Source organism: Pelecanus crispus, chromosome 5 (assembly GCF_030463565.1).
Source record: "Pelecanus crispus isolate bPelCri1 chromosome 5, bPelCri1.pri, whole genome shotgun sequence".
Lineage (NCBI taxonomy): Eukaryota > Metazoa > Chordata > Aves > Pelecaniformes > Pelecanidae > Pelecanus > Pelecanus crispus.
Genome location: NC_134647.1, coordinates 26709363 through 26726006, shown reverse-complemented (window position 1 = coordinate 26726006; position 16644 = coordinate 26709363). Strand labels below are relative to the sequence as shown.

The 16644-nt window shown below is 38.2% G+C and overlaps 1 protein-coding gene across 1 annotated transcript in view; it reads left to right on the top strand.

Annotated features, from left to right (window-relative positions):
* Window positions 1-16644, top strand: part of PDE11A (phosphodiesterase 11A) — a 135350-nt gene that overhangs the window by 18693 nt on the left and 100013 nt on the right. The window lies entirely within an intron of this gene.

Genomic DNA, 16644 nt, shown 5'->3' with positions numbered 1-16644 from the left:
AATACTTGATGCAGAGCCATTGTTGGTGTATTACATACATGTTGACATGTCTGTGCTATGACAAAAAGATGTTAAGTAATGCCTGTTAGAAGGGGACAATCCTGTCTTGTTGGTTCATCTAAATAGGTGGAGATGATTTTTTAGAATCAAGATGGCTTGACATGAATGAAATGCATTATAAAGCTAAACTAACAGTGGTTTATAAAGGCTGTGAAATAGTGCATAAATCAAACTCGTCTTCCATAGAAACCATAGTACTTGTATTTTTGACTACTTCTTGAAGTTGCTATTACATTATTATTTTTACTTGTTATGTACTTAGAGCAATACATTTAGAGCATTGTGCATAACCATTTCATAGTTTGAAACAATTGTTTGGTGAGAATACGAGTATGAATCTTTATATGAATAATGTCTGTTAATAGCATCATACTCTGCTGTGCAGCAAAATTTTTGAAATTTTTGAATTTTTGAAATTTTTGATTTTTTGAAATTTTAGTATGTGAAGGAACCTTTTACCAAGTGAAATATTAATAAATGCATGCATTAAAGTCGAGAGTGAGTAAAAAGGAGTACCAATTACTTTTATACCTTGTGTTAATTATCAACTATATTATTTCCAACAGAAACAGTTAGGAGCAAATATTTCTTTATATTTTTATTAGATTCTTTAGCATAGCACCACTTTGCTATCAAGTGGAGGTCCTCTAGCAGCTATTCTTAGCAACACCTACTTACAGGTGAAGAGCCAGCTTGCTGTGTACCACTGTTTGCTTTTGGTGCTTTTCCTAAATCTGTTTCAACATTCTATTCTGATCTGATTGAGCTGCTTGTTAACTTCTTGTTAAGCTTCAAGCTTCAGATTCTCATTAAGACCTAGCCATTTGGATCCAAGCTGAAAGACCAGAAATATTTGAATTATCATCTTCTTGAAAGTACATTCAACAAGTAAAAGGAGTGGAGGATAAATTAGGCTAACGGTAAGAAAGCTTATGGTTTGACAGACTAAAAATACAGATGGCTCAGCTGCCCAGTTATACATAGTACCACAGAGAGTGCTTTTAAAAAATTTTTGTAAATGCTAACTAACTGTGGTTACTCTTCACACCAACACTATTAGTAATTCTATAAAACTGAAAAATTTAGTACAAGAACAATGCTCACTGCAGTGTATATGTATATCTGGCATCATCTCTTGGTTAGATGTTTACTTCTAAATGTGTTGAGTAACAAGGAAGAAAGTCACAGTCCTGTCTCTGGCAGTATCACCTATTCTAGCACCACATTAAGGACAACTTTTCTCTTCTGTGAAAAGCTTATAAAAACTTTTTTCCATAAAAATAACTAGCTTTTAATTTCTGTTTCTGCAAGGTGTCTGTGTAAGTGATTCTGCATAGTGATTTAGTTTGAATTAAGTAACTTTAAAAAGAACTCTCAATTTTCAGATGCTACTTTCTCAGACATCTGATGTAACCCAGTACTTAAATTGTTTCTTTATAAGTTATCTAAACTTGTGTAACCATTAGTTTGCTTCTGAATTACTTCTGATTCTTGAAAAACTTGGATGTTGAATATTGATCCATTAGCATACAATACAAATCTGGCAATGCATGCTACAATGCAAGTATGCTACAATGCCAAGTGCAAATTAAGCAAAAAGAGACCTTCTCTGAATAGATTTCTTTTCTGCACTTTTTATTAGTACTCTCTGTGTCTGTGTAAAGGGAATTTTGTTTAAAATGCAGCCTTTATCATGGATACTACATTTGCTTATCATATATTCAACTAGGAAAACAACTATGTACATGTGAATTGTGTATTTACATAAACATATTAATGTAAATATTTGATGCCAGTACTGAGGCTGTGGCATTTGCTTCCATTGGGTAACTGCTGTATATTATTTAAAATCAGCAAGTTGCCCAGAATTTAATTGCCATCTTTATATTATTTTTCCTAGTCACTTATATCACTGTTATAAGCCTGTATGTTAGAACTCTTCAAGAATATATTAAATGGGTTCTTACATGTAGAGTTTATGGAAAAATAAATGAGAACATAACCATTATCATGCCCTGTAATAGATCTTAGATTTAACAAGGCCTGGCAGTCTGTGTGCTGTTATTTCCAAATCTGTGCTTTTAAGTTTCTTCACTCACTGATAACCTAGAAAGCATGATATACCTCTGGGAAGCAAGAGAGTGCACACTTCCAGGAGAATATCTTTTAAGATTAGCAAACAGTTTTTTATCATAATATCAGCAAAAGTGGTTGTGAGGAAAGGGGGCAAGCAAAAACTGGGAAATCCTTTTCAAAATAAGAAAAGATCTACCTGGGTATTGAGGTGGTTTATGCAGAAAAGCCTGATGAGCAGCTGGCAAAAGACTTGAATTCAGCTTCATGTTGATGTTACAATTTCTGACAATTAGCAGCTTCAGAGTGATTAGAAAATGAAAATGTAAATTACTCGTCCTCTTCCTTCCCCCAAAACCCTCTCAAAGAAATGTCAGTATCATTTAAGTCTGACTCTTGTTTGCAAATGTCTATCCTCTCTTAGTATTGTGTGAAGCAATTAAAATAATCTGTTGGTTTTTTTTTTTTTTTTCCAAATCTACAAGACTATATTGTATAATGAAATGTCACTTGGGGGCACTACTGTCTTGAGTCAATAGGAAACAAAGAATCATGGTTTCAATTAGAATTAAGTAGATGCTAGCATCATTTTTATGTACTCTTAGTTTTTTTCAGGAAGTTAAGAGCAAATAAAATATTTAAGATTGCGGAGTTTTTAATGCTCCCAAGCTGTAACCAAGTTTATATTTTGCAGTATGTAAAATGGAGTATTAGATTTCAAAGTTTTTCTAGGTTTGTTTTTTCATGGCAAATTTTCAGGTTTTTCTTTTACATCTCTGATCATGGTGATGATAACACAGCGCTAGTAATGAGTCAAAGTGAATTTTCTGCATGTAATGATTGTTTCCCACTGCCAAATTTCTTTTCTCCTTTTGGTGTAAGGGATGTTTCAGCCAATTCATTGTTTAAGTGCAGAACTAAACTCGACAGCCACTGGCATGAGAGAAAATGTTCTGTCTCAGGGTGTTTTGTCTCCCCAACATCAATGGCTCAGTTGAACAGACTGATTTCAGAGATTTCCAGTTTGATACAAACAATAGTAGAATACCTTACTGCTTTTGTATAGCAGCCATCACTATTACATTATGCTGTGTAATTGGCAACTTTTTGGAAAATAGACTGGTGGTATACTTTTACTTGCATTTTGCAAATGAAGACACCAGTTCATCTGCACAGACACAGAGTAGGAAGATTAAAAAAAACAAACCCTTGAAAAGAAATGTGCACCCTGCATGCATTCCCAGTACTGTCCTGAAGATTGATTTAAGTATTTGAGCTGTTTGCTGGTGAGTCATACTTGTTCCAGGACTGGTGAGAGACTCAGCCTAACAAGAACTTGGTGGTCTTTAGTTTAGATTATTGTATGCCTTTTAGAGTCTTCTGAGATGCAGTGCCAGAACAAATCTAATCCTCTATCTGAGAGGCTCAACAAACAGCAGCAGCAGCTCCACTGTCACTTAAACTGGCGTCCTGGTTCTCTCTGGCTCTAACGTCCTCCTAATCTGAAAGAAGTGAATCGACTGCAGGGAAACTACCCAGGACAGCCAGCTTGAACTAAATCCTGCTTGACTTACCAAAAAGCAGTAGTTTGAATGCAGTGAGATCCCTCCTGGGAGGGGGAAGGAAGAACTGGATTTGGTTGTCTGTGCTCTGTGGATAGTTTTATTAAGAAATACGTATATACAGATTCCAGAATTCCGATGGTGTATGTTTGGTTTGTGGGGGCTTGAAGGTACAGTTCTCTCATGCTCCAACATTTCTATTTCTTACATTCCTAATAGCAGCCCTGTGATTCTAAATTGCCCAATTTAATGTGCTCTTCTTGGTCCGTATTATTTGAGGCTTAAATATGTTCTATACTGGGTCTACCATAGCGATGAATGATTTGCAGGGATTTTGCTATACGTGCTAATTTGCTTTCTGTGAGTTTTTGCATGGTGGCCTTAGAGTCACCCTGGCAGGTAGCAATTTCAAAGTCAGTTAGGATGTTTTCTTTATCTTAGGGAAGTAATCAGCTGTAAATAAAACTACTAGGGGAGGGAGTGATCCAGAACAGGCAAGCATCTCTGACTGTTGTGAAAATGATTCCCCAGCTCTGTGAATGTGTGCAATTTTCCAAAAAAGTCACCTGAAAATTATTTTGATGGGTCCACTAGAAAGGAATGTAAGAAACAAACTGGGAAAAGAATTTTTTTGTTTCATATATTGCTTGATTCACATATTGCAGTATGTGGTGACTTTCTGCTAACATCTACCTTGGTTCTCTGAAAATCTGCATGGCAGTGAGACTCCAAAAGCTATTATTTAAAATTGGCATAATGCTCAAAGGTATCGTGTGGCCTATATGTCACTTACATCCCAATGCAAGAGACAAATTTGCTGAAAGGAGGCAGAAAATAGCAAAGACATTTGAAGGATGAAGGTGCTGAAGCGCTACAACTATCTGGGAAAACTCTAATGGTCTATTAGGCACAGTTCTCAAAAAGTACTTGCTACACAAATCTAAATTAAAATAAATCACAGTAACTGAACTCTCTTGCTGGGGGAGTTTAAAACAATTTGTCACTAGAATATTGGCTTTATCAAGGCAGCTTCACACCACTGGTTTGCAAGCAACAGCACCAAATGACGGCAGTGACAAATATTCAAATGGACTTCTTTCAGTCTTGCATACATTCAGTCATGTTTTCAAGTTAAGCTGTAAGTCGAGATTTCTTTTTAATTACAGAACTCTATAAATGTGCTTGAAACCTAAAAAAACATATCTGTATCATCAATACCTCTGTTTTGAGACTGGCAGTTAATATTTGATTTGGACATCTTCATCTCTGAGGTATGGAAACATGTCTAAGATGTGTCTTACAGTGATATTTTAGTGAGCTATTTTTTCAAATATAAATGTGTGTTTTCCTAGGCTCAGGGGCTACTTTGTTGCTCTGTGTTTATGGTACATGTTACACTAAATCCTTGATACCTGTTTGAGGCCTCGAGGTGCTATCATAAAACAAATAAACACATTGTCAGGTTTAGCATCAAGAAGGGTTTCTCTATAGAATAGTTCAGTGAAGATTTTCATGGGTTTTTTTTGTGGGGTCTGGGGTTTTGTTCTTGTCTTGTACGATGGTGAGAGTGGGGAAGGTATCTGGATTCTTCCTGTAATTGCTAGCAGGAATCTGAACCTGTTGGCTCTTCCCATATTTCCTGTGCTTGTATCTTCTTAAATAATTAATACAGAGAGACTTGAACAAATAAGAGCTCTTGCCTGTAAACCTAGACTCTAATTTGGCTAATGTTTGCAGTATTTGACTTAAAGCTCAATAAACTAAATGGAAGAATCTCTGCTGACTTCAAGGGCTTTTAAACACCAAACCTCTGTCCATTTCTAGCATAGGAGCACTTCACTAAATGCAGACCCCCAAGTCTTATTTTATGAAGCTTAAATTCAGCTGGGTCAGAGCCCTGTAAAGAAATTGGTTAAGGATCAGTTTTGGCTTCTGTGTTCTTTCACTGGATTCAAACGGGCTCCACTAGGCTGAATGCAGTTTGTGGCAGACTGTGCTGTTGATCAAACACCTCTCTGAGATAACTTGATTCGCTAGACAAAAAGGTGACTGCTTAATTCCTTTTGTGAACATTCATTGAAAAGTCGGAAAACTGGAGAGGTTGTTATGCCAACTCCCCCGCTCCCCCAACACAACAAAGGTCAGAGTCTCCTTCAAGTTAAGTTTAATTTTTTTTTTTTCTAGGAGATATTTTGTCAGCTGCCTAGAGTCTGAAGTTGCCTCTGAGCTTGAAAAAGGTAATCAGATTTAGAAATGGTAGTCAGTCCTCTAAGTTGAGCCATACAAAGAGCCATGAGACAGAATAAAACTTTCATAATATTTGTTGGATGCTTGTGGTCAAAACAATCTGAACCCTGTGTGCATTTCTTCCCATGTTGGGCTTCATGTCTATTCAGCTGTACAAGAACTGTGTTGAATCAAATCACAGTATGTGAGCTGCTGGTTTTATGTACCCAAAGCTATGCATAGGTTATGTTAAATCCATCTAGTACATACAATAGTATGTATGACATACATACTTTTGTCTTTTGTACACAATCTTTGTGTCTCTTGGATCAACTATTTCAAGTGGATTAGAGAATCACAAAGGTAGCATTGTAGTGGTTATTGTAAGGCAGCCTCTGCAACTGTGTAAGGGCTTAAGAGGTTTTCATTGCCTAAAATACAGACACACAGAGCCTGAGCCTTCAGCAGCCTGTTGGTAACAGGCAGTGCTTTACAGCCTGTGTTATTAAGGGGTTTTTACTGTTCTGTTTGGCAGTTTGTGGAAGCAGCCTGGTTGATTTCCTAAAATTGGAGCCCTTTTCTTCGGATGTGACGGCATGAAGTATTTGCATCTAACACAGCATTTGAGAATGCCTATTGCTGCTGTCCTTCATGCTTAGTTCAGTCATGTTATCAAATTATACTTGCAATGATTTTTATTAATTATGTCCCTGTTTGACAAAACTCCAGAGGAGTTATGAGGATAAGTGATCCATTAGAGACATTAATTATGAGGCATTCAGTAGTACCTTGGGTCTAAGTCTTACTAAGAGACCTTTGGGTCTTCCTGCAAATTCTGAAGCATAAAAATAGCCCTGGAGCTTATGCTCTGTTTTCCTTTCATTGGTATTCACAAGGGGTTGCAGCAGGCCTGGAGAAAGGAGTCCAGATCTCTACTGGTCAAACACATGAACCGACTTCACAGGAATACTGGTAATGCAACAGTGCAGTGATCATCGGACTCCTTTGCCTTGCCTTTGTGCAGCCACACTGTGTTCTTCAGTGAGAAGCAGAATAGTGTAAAGTTTTCAACAGAAAGCCCAGAAGCCAAGAATTCTGCAGTTCTGATGGTAATTTTCAGACACTTCAGTAACTAGAAACTGTGATGTTAATATTACTTTAATCTTTTTTATTAATACTATAGTAATAGAATTTTCACTTAAATGCTTTGAGTACCAAAACAGCAATAATACAAGGGCTCAGGAGGATTAGAATTTTGTTTGGTTCATCTGCCAGCAGAAGGAAAGCCTGCCACAAAATAGTCTGAGGGCTATGATGTGTGTTTGTGTTACAGTATAACTCTTAGGTACTGTCTCTATAAGGAATTGACTAGAAAAGCTTTTTTCCTGGAGACAACCATGTTATTACATTACCTAAGGAATAAAGTTTTTACCTTCAGCTGTCTTCCTTTTCTTGGCAATCCTACCTTAAACCAACTAAATTATTTTGATCAAATGGCTCGTTAGAAAAATCTTGTTTGCTTCAAGTGGAACCTGCACTGTTACAGAAGAACATAAAAGGAAACCTTTCTGGTCAGCAGCTGGTGAAGCCTTCATTTCTGACAATTACTGGAGATGTGCCCTGTGGGCTGGATGGGAGGACTTTGTCCCTTGTGAAGTGTTTTCTGAACTTCTGTCAGTCTGTTCAGTTCTCCATAGCTGTTCTTCATAACAACTTCAAGGCTTGATATACTTTTAGAAAATGGCATTTTGCATCTCCTGCGAATTTCTTATCTTTCCTGAAGCAGAATGAAATGTTCATACAGCAGTTCCTGCCATCAAAAGGTATTTCCCACTGGAATAGTGATGCTGAGCCTGTCTGTGGCTATAGGTTCCATGATGAGATATTGAAAATTGCTTAGCAAATCACTTTGCAAGAATTAAGTCAACCTCTGACCTTCAACATGTTATTACAGGCATCATACGAAACTGTAATTAAAACAGTATTCTGTCATTCTAGCACTGACTCACAGTATGCCCTTGGGCAAATCACTTTACAGTGGTCTCTCTTCTGAAACATAATTCTAAAAATGGCATTAGATGGTTCCGTACGTACTATCAGACTTCCCATTTTAAGTATTCTTACTTTATAATAAGGAAATTATTTTCCCTCTTGTTAAGCTCAGCCTGAGCCTTTGAAGCCTTGTTGAATGCTTTTGTTGCATGCGGCAGCTGTAATCTGGATAGACCTGGTTAGAAAGCACCAAAGCAATTTCACAAAAATCAGTTTCAGCTGTTTGTTTAGTAGTCCCAGCTTTGCATATAGTATTTCTTATCTCCACAAAAATTGTGCCACCCTGCTATCCTTGACTGGTTTGCAAAAGTGTAACTGGCCTATAATTGGTGAACTCTTGGTTGTACCATCAGAAGGAACTCAGTCCTCCTCCATGCCGTCTTTGCAGTTGCCAGCCTGAGAGATTAATGTCTGCCTCCCAGCAGCTGGAGTACGCAAGCAGCAATGTAGCTGTAATGCCTGTTAGGAGTGTATAGGAATGTGTGTCCCTTATATCTGGGAAAATGTCTGTTTAATTCTGTGGCCACAAATGAATAAAACTCTTGTCCTCTTCTTTCATAGGAACGTAAGAAAAGATTGGCCGGCCACCTCAGATGAAAGGTCTGTCTAACCCAGTGACCTTTCTCTGTCAGCTGCTGAAAGCAAATGCCTGGGATGAGGCAGGGATGGGATGGTTTTTCGCTCATGTACTTTACCAGTTTCCTGTAATTCGCAGCTCAGGGCCAGACATGGTATCTTTGTATTTAATATCACCCCAGGGATTTTCTACTTATGAATTTATTCAGGCATTTCTTGAAGCAAGACAAGCTTCTAGCTTTCACAACATCCTGCACATTGTGTGAAGAAATGCCACCTGACTTCCATTAATTTCATGTTATTCCTCCTTGTATTGCTTTCAGTGAACACAGTGAAGAGTCATTCCCTATTCGTTTTCATGCTAGTTGTTTTGCCCCAAAAAATCTTCAGCCTTTAAAAGCTGTGAAGTTCCCACCTGGAGCAACAGTCTTCCCTGCAGTCAGCTGTTTGCTCTGGCAGAACGGGTGCCTGCTCCCCAGAACCCTGCGTAGTGCCTCTGGTCTGCTGTGACAGTTGGTACTTTCCATGTCTGGAGAAGTAGAAGTCACTTGAACCATTTTTCTGTACACTCTATCCTGGAAAAAAAAAGCCAGGAACTCCACTTGGTGTTATAAAGCTAACTGTCAGGTATGCCCAGAACTGTTTTTGAAACCCAGGGCAGATCGTCATTTTTTGTTGGCATCTTGATGCCACTGCATTACTGGAACATTAAAAAAAAAAGAAAAAATAAAAGTTTTGTTCATAATCTACCTTAGTCTACTTTGCCAATTGTTAACTTCAGCAAAAACTGTTACTGTTCTTGTGAAAGATTCCAGAGCTCCCTGAATTATTGTGGATGTTGGGAAGTGTTGCGTTTTTAATAAAAAACTCCTTACAACAAAGCATAAAAACCACGTCGGGTCACCAGTGGAAGTTAGTCAACAAGATTAACAATTACTGTGCAGCAAGTTTACATGCTCAGAATAGAGCTGACTAGAATTATGAAAGCTAAAGTAGTTTAACCAACTAATGATAATGATTTTGCATCTCTTGCCTAGCTGGCGAACACTAAACTAGAGTTAAAACAATCAATATTGTGATGATTTTTTCAGTCGGAATGTTGTTGGAGCTGACAGAGATAATTGAGCCACATTGTTCATGATCATGAATGGTGGTCAGAGATTTCAGCAAGGAAATTATGCAGTACACTTCAGGTAACTCTTAACAGGGTTAGCAAACTGTGTTTAGAAAAATATTTTCTGTGAACAGCATAGTGATACAGGCAGGGGCACCAGGAAGAACACTTCATTTAACAGTGCTTTGTGAAAGCTGTGAGTAAGCACCTTAATTGTCAATTCAGTCTGTGGGGAACCCTTTTACTTAGAATATTTATTTGTATACATTTTTAGCAAAATAAAAAAATATTTACACTGGCAGCTATCAAGGCTACAGTCTTTGGACTGAACTTGACATGAATTTAACCTTAGTATTAATTTGCTAGCAATTTGTTATCTATGTGGTAGAATGGATAAAAACAAATCTTGTTTTTTTTTTTTTTCTTTTCTGTTTTTTTAAAAAAAAAAGGCTTTTGCTGTATAAAAACAGAGTAGAAATTTGCGATACTGGTGTCATGGTTACAAGGCAAATTCAATGATAATAGCTCTCTGGCATGGTAATAGCTCTCCAGTATTGTGGCATGCTTTTAAACTGGGAGGTGAGTGGAAATGCCCTGGAGCTGTAGTGGACAGGGCCCAGCACGCAGGGCTGTGTTGTGGGGTCCCAAGTACGGGGAGGCAAGTGCTGAGCAGTGACGGACTTGTGGAGATCTGAAAGCTGAGGATGTCCTGGCTGCCTTGTGGTGAGGTGTCAGTGGGATGTCTTGCAGGACAGCAGGGCCACGTGTTGTGGTCTGAGCTGAAGCAGCCCTGTCCTACAGAGCGGAATAGCTATGAATATGGTGCTACCTCCTACTAAGGAGAGGAGGCTTTGAAAGAAGGAAGCTTGCCAAGACATGTTACCATAAACACAATCTGAATTTTCCTTTTCTGCCACACACAGTGGAAAACATGTTAAATGTGGTTAGCTGGGACTATATACTCACATTTGTGCTTGAATCACAAAAGTTTATAGTCTGCTCTAGACTGGGGTTTCAGCGCTTCTCCTTCAACTCAAGGCGTAACGTCATGAGCTTTTAATCCTCTATGTCCAGAAGTTTCAGTTCTCAGTGATGGCAAAATTGTTGCTACCCTACTAGATATACACAGCAGCTAAAATGTGGCCTCAGTAATACTGCTGTCGCAAGGACAAATTCCGATCTCTAGTCTCTTAAAGAATACCAAATAATTCTGAACTTCAAGAGGTTGGCAAAACTTGACAGAGCAGTAGGGATGTGGATGACTTATAAAAGCTGATGTCTGCCTGCAGAAGTGTTAAACCAGCAGGTTGGCAAGAAGGTTGTCACTAACAAGTTAGAGCAACATAATTCTGCATCTATTGAAGTTTTGGAAAAACATGCAATATAGAGACTGTAATTTTCATTATAAGTGGAGAGATGATCTCTGGTTTTGTGTGATCTCACAAACATCTGACAAAATCAGACCACTGAGTGATAAACTCAATAGTTGCTGCCAGCCCAAGCAGTTCATATACAAATGAAAGCATTTTATTTTTCTGAAGTGGGTTTTGGGAAATCACTGTACACAGGAAGCAGAGGCCATTCCAGTGAGATGTGAAAAGGTGTAAGCCACCATAAGAAGCTGTAGGAACTAGCTTGAGCATTTCATGTGCTCAGCTATCAGTCTTACGAATTTTTGAAGTTGCTGCATTGATGTTTACATTTGGAAGAATAAAGGCAAGTGTCATCCCCCCCCGTCCCCCCCCCCCAGCCTATTACAACTTTTCACATATTCTCTAAAAATTAGGTTCCTTTTGCAGAGTAGAAAGAGTGGAAAAGAATGGTGAGAAACTTAGTTATAAGCCTCTGTGTTCTATGTATAAGGAGGATTTAATATATGTTAATCAATAAAATGAATTCTTCCACTGACTAACTACTCAGTGATCACCTTCCTCACTGATGTAATACTAAACTAGTATGTCCTGAACATTAAAACAAAATACTTCAATTACTGTTTCATCATGTACTTAGACTTTTTCTTTTAATGAAAACTGAACTAGAGATGAATAATTTGGATTGATTCTAATTTGATTTATTCTAATTTGCATGGCCTTCTGTTTTGCTTCTGCTGTCAGTTTTGTTGATTTTATGAGAATAGATACGTCAAGTCCGATACTAAGATCTATTTTTGCTTATATAAAAAGATTAATTTAGATGTTAGATGCTAGTAGTAGAACATGATGTTGAAGCTGGAAATATCTAACTTAAAAATATCCATGAGATACTGTTTTAAACAGAACCTGCTTTTCTGGGCTAGTTGCTGTGATTCTGACGTGAAGTTAATCAGGCAGTGTGATTTTATGTGAATATGATTATGAAAGCTAGGAAAGTGATTATTGGGAACAATAACCAGAACATTGTGTATCTGGATTCATCTTCTACAATGGCAGAGTTATAGCAGCAGAACCGTATTGGTTTTCTTTTTGTAATGGAATTATTTTGCATTTACTTTTCTCTCAATATTTTAATTTTTTTGAGTCAGTCCTGTGTTCTGCTTTTCCTGGTGGACAGAGGTCTCTGCCTAACTGGCAGCCGCTGCTGCTGCTGGGAGTACCTGTTGCCATGCCTAATGGTATGGTTATCATATCCCTGTGAGTCTGGCATTCAGACTACTGAATTAATACTCAAATCTGTGGTCTTGTGATCGGTACTGTTGCATTAACCAGAGCTGCATACTGATACGTTATCACTTTCATTTGCAGTTACTGTCACACAAAAAACCCCGAGAATGGGCCGATTGTAAAATAGTATTCAGAAGCACATGTAGGAATGCAGAAACTGTTGTCTCTTGTTTAAGACAGGCTTTTGCAGCAGGGAGAGGAGAAGTGGAGGCAGGGAATGGCAGGGCTGGGGGAGTGAAAACCTGGAGCAGACCCCAGCTGAGGGCACAGCAGCAAGTGATGGAGAAAGCATCCTGCGCTCCTGCGTTTGAGTCTAGCACTCGTGCCACCAGGAAGGGGTCTCGCCCCCTCTAGTGGCTTGCATTCCTGCTTGGTTTTGATAATAATGTAAAAGTATAAAATGAGCACGTATAACTAGAGTAGTGCCTCCCAAAGATAAGTTGTGATTCGCCTAAAGCTTAGTGTTTCTGGTATTTTTAGTACTTTTTTAGCACTGAAAGATGGCAGCATGTTTTGTAAGCATTAATTAAATATAAATCTAGTTGCCCATTTCATGCTTCCTCCACGTTTTCTGTCAGACATCTATCTACTCCGCATCAGTGCAGCCCAACTTCAGGCTAGGAATGCTACAAGTGTTTGCAGCTCTCCATGTCAAACCAGCGCTGTACATTTCTAGGTGAGGACTGAAACCGTTCAGTGCTCGCAGTCACGTTGTGTAGATAGTAGCAGCCTGTCCACACTGCCATCAAGTGGATGCAAGGCACTACGGCACCGGTGTTGTGTTGGAACTTTTTCATCACCTTTGTACTACATCAAAATCAAGATAAACCTCACTTCACCTACTCGCACGTCTGATTCTGACAACACCTACAGAGGCCTCTCCTTTCTGCCTGCAATACTGAAGAAGCAGAGTTAGTTCTCTAAAACCATGTGCTTACATGGGAAGATAAATCAAGATTTTTTTGCTCCATAGTTTGTCTGCAACTGACTTACCATGCAAGGTTGATTTTTATATCGATGTCCTTATCATGTGTGCATAACTAAGCCTGCACTTAATGTAGGCTGAAGTACTCAAACATTAGTAACTGCCAGAATTGAAGTCATGTTGACAACTGCATTCAGAGCTTTCCATGGGTCATGTTTGCTTTATGAGCGGTATTTTGCTATTTCTTCTCTTGTGACTTTGTTGTGTAGCCTCAGACCTTACTTGCCTCCCACTTTTCAATGTTTTTCTGAAGATGACAAGATGAGGAGATGATCAGATCCAAAAATAGACTCAGACATCTAAAGCAAGACTTTAAGTGTACTTCAGGCATCTTCACTCAAAAATAGTCTTACAGTTATCTGATCCAAGAAATGTCTTGCACTCGATATCTACCTCCCTGTTCATCCACAAAGTTATCCAGTGTGTCTGCATACATTGCTGCTTCAGTCTGGCAGCGTCGCTGGTTATTAAAAATTGAACAACCTTTTCTTTTGGTAGATGCTGAAAGTAGCTGAACATTTTCCAACAAGATATTTTTTCTATTATTTATAGCTTTATCACATTTTAGATGTTTAAGGTGAATGTTTCCATGCTGATTTTTTAGCTCAGGTGGAAACTCCTTTGAATTTTGCCTTTTTTCTTTTAATCTACTCAAAATATATTTTTCTCAAACTATTTTTGGAAGTATTTTCTTTGTCAAGCTCTTGCACACCAAGGTTCTGGAAAGGGAGCCTTGACATTTGGCTGTGAGCTGGAATACACAGTTGGATACGCATCACAGGTACTGTGAGGAGTCCAAAGCTATCCATGTGGTTTAAAAAAAAAACTTTTTTTTTAAATTGCATCCTCAGAACTTTGTCATTCTGCTTTCTAGTTTATGGCTCATTCTACAGCTCTCATTTTGCTTCTCCCACTTCAGCAGTTGTATCATCCTTTTTGCAACAGGCAGTGTACCCTGGTGCTCTGCATGAAGCCTGTCTTCCCTCCATGTTCCCTTTTTCTTATCCTGTTGCTATCCTCTTGCTAATGTCTATTTTCTCCCTATGCTCTGCGCAGATGGGTGCATTTGTGAAAGGGGTAAGAATCTCAATAGGTTTGCTGTTTGGTAGAGCTCAGCACGTATCACTTCTACCTCAGACACCGAACATTGTGGTGGTAGAAAAGGTCATTCCACAAAATCTTCTGGTGTTATAAGAACTTCTGCATGTTCAAAGCACTACTAGATTTCAGACCAATGAAAGCTGCTACTGGAGATTATCACAGTCTGGCACTGTTTGTCATACAGCATCATATGTCTCCACTTTCAGATACTACTAGAAGTGAATACAAGGATGTAGAATATCCTACATCGCTATTAAATTATTTGCAGATAGGAACAACTAAGTTTACTTTGATCTATATGATGTACAATGCAGTAGGTCCATTCTTTTTGAGCCTTTCTTATTTATTAAGCCTTTTTACCATTTTATTTTAGTGTTGGTTATACTTCTCCTTTGTTTTGCTATTCTATCTCTGTTTGAATTTAATTTTTATTCATGTAATACTGTTGTATTTCTAACTTTTTTTTCTGCAACGCAAAGGGACTTTTCTCCTTGCTTTCTGCTTTACTCATCCTTGTCATGCAGGAACCTAAAGGAAGCAACGCAAATGAAAGATACAGCACTAAAAAAAACCAACACCACAACTGTAGGCACAATATCTAATAAGAAGTTAAAAAATAAAGAGGAAAATCGAGAGTATGTGGGAAGTATGGAAGTGGTGACTATCCCTTGCCAAGACAAAGTGGAGTACTTTGTAAGACAGATCAGCAGAAGGGCTGCTCATCTATTAAACAAAGGCAGAAACTAAAATAGGGAAAGGATCCACCAGATAGAAAGAGAAACTATTTTGGTCATGATAGCACTAGGGGAGAACATACATCACAGAATCTCTGGTGCAGATAGACAACACAGGATGGCAGGTTGTCTTCTGCTTGCAAGTCTAAATAATAGCATAGCTGAGGGACTGGTTGTATATGCTTAAATATGCAAGGAGGAATGTAATGTGGAGAAGAAAGGAGAAAGGGGAGGGGGAAAAAAAAAACCCAAAAAACCAAACCCAAAGAACCAACAAATCAGCCCTGATCTAAATTGAGCTTTGTATATAGGGTAACTTTAATTGTTGAAAAATTGTTTTGAAATAATAGGCAAAGCCTCAGGAATTTTAGTAAGATAATGTTTGTTTTCACACCATCTTTTAAGAGACAAAATTGATGATAACTTCAGTGCAGTCTTCTTGGAAATCAAGTTAGGGTAGAAATGTATCTTAATTTTTTTTTTTTTTTTTTTTTTTTTTTTGGTCATGTTTTGGTCAGTACTAATATTTTCAGAAAGCATTTGTCAGGATGCTAAGTGCAAAAATATTTCAGGGTAGTTGATTCTTTGCATTCGAGTTTTAACAAACTTACTCCTAACACATTCTGTTTTTTGACCTCTCAGCCTTCAGCCATAGTTAGCTGTAGCAGTGGTAACTGTGTGTTAACAAGTTTCAGACAAGTGAAGTGGTAAAAAGGTTTCATGCAAACTTATGAAATTCTGCAGGAAGTCACCTCTTCATTCTTGCTTTTTGTATGTAGCTGGCAGCTTTGATTACTAGAACATTAATGCCTTTTCCAGAACTCCAAATTTGGGTTTTTTTGTGTTGTAAAGATGAGAAAACCTCCTGTCCTAGGTTAAATGGGGCAGGTGGGGGAAAGTATATGAGAGGGAGGGAGATTAAATAGTTAAAAAGAGGCAATCCACAAAACAGATAGATAGATTGGTCTGCCTAACTGGGTTGTCTAAGTGCTCTGGGATATTATATCTGCTTAAAAGAGCAAAATAAAAGGTAATAGTTCCAATATGGAAGCTAATGTGTTTTTAAGACCCTTAAGTCTTTTTTTGTTTAAACAATTTAAACTGTTTAGCAAATACTACTGATACTGTACTTGTTTTTCGGGTAGAAATGGAAGTAATGCCATTTATTTCTTGGGTAGAGCCCCCAGTTTATCCTGTGTTGTTTCTTAGCTCTCTGCACTATTGTTATTGGCCACCATCTCTCCTCCTGCAGAGGATTGCTGCAAGGAGATCCTGAAGTTAACTCTGTGCTTAGATGTAATCACTAAGTCTATGTGGGATTCTTAGCCAGCTCTTGAATGCCAGAAAGTGCTCCAGGTAAAATATACTCTAGATAAAATTCACCAGTCAACTAAAAACGTGGAATCCAGGGTTCAAGCCTTGGCATCGGTTAAATGTGGCAGCACCCAGTTTGGGGTCTGGCAGGGGCAAGGCTTCGTTTCTGGGCAGCGCAGCTCCTTCT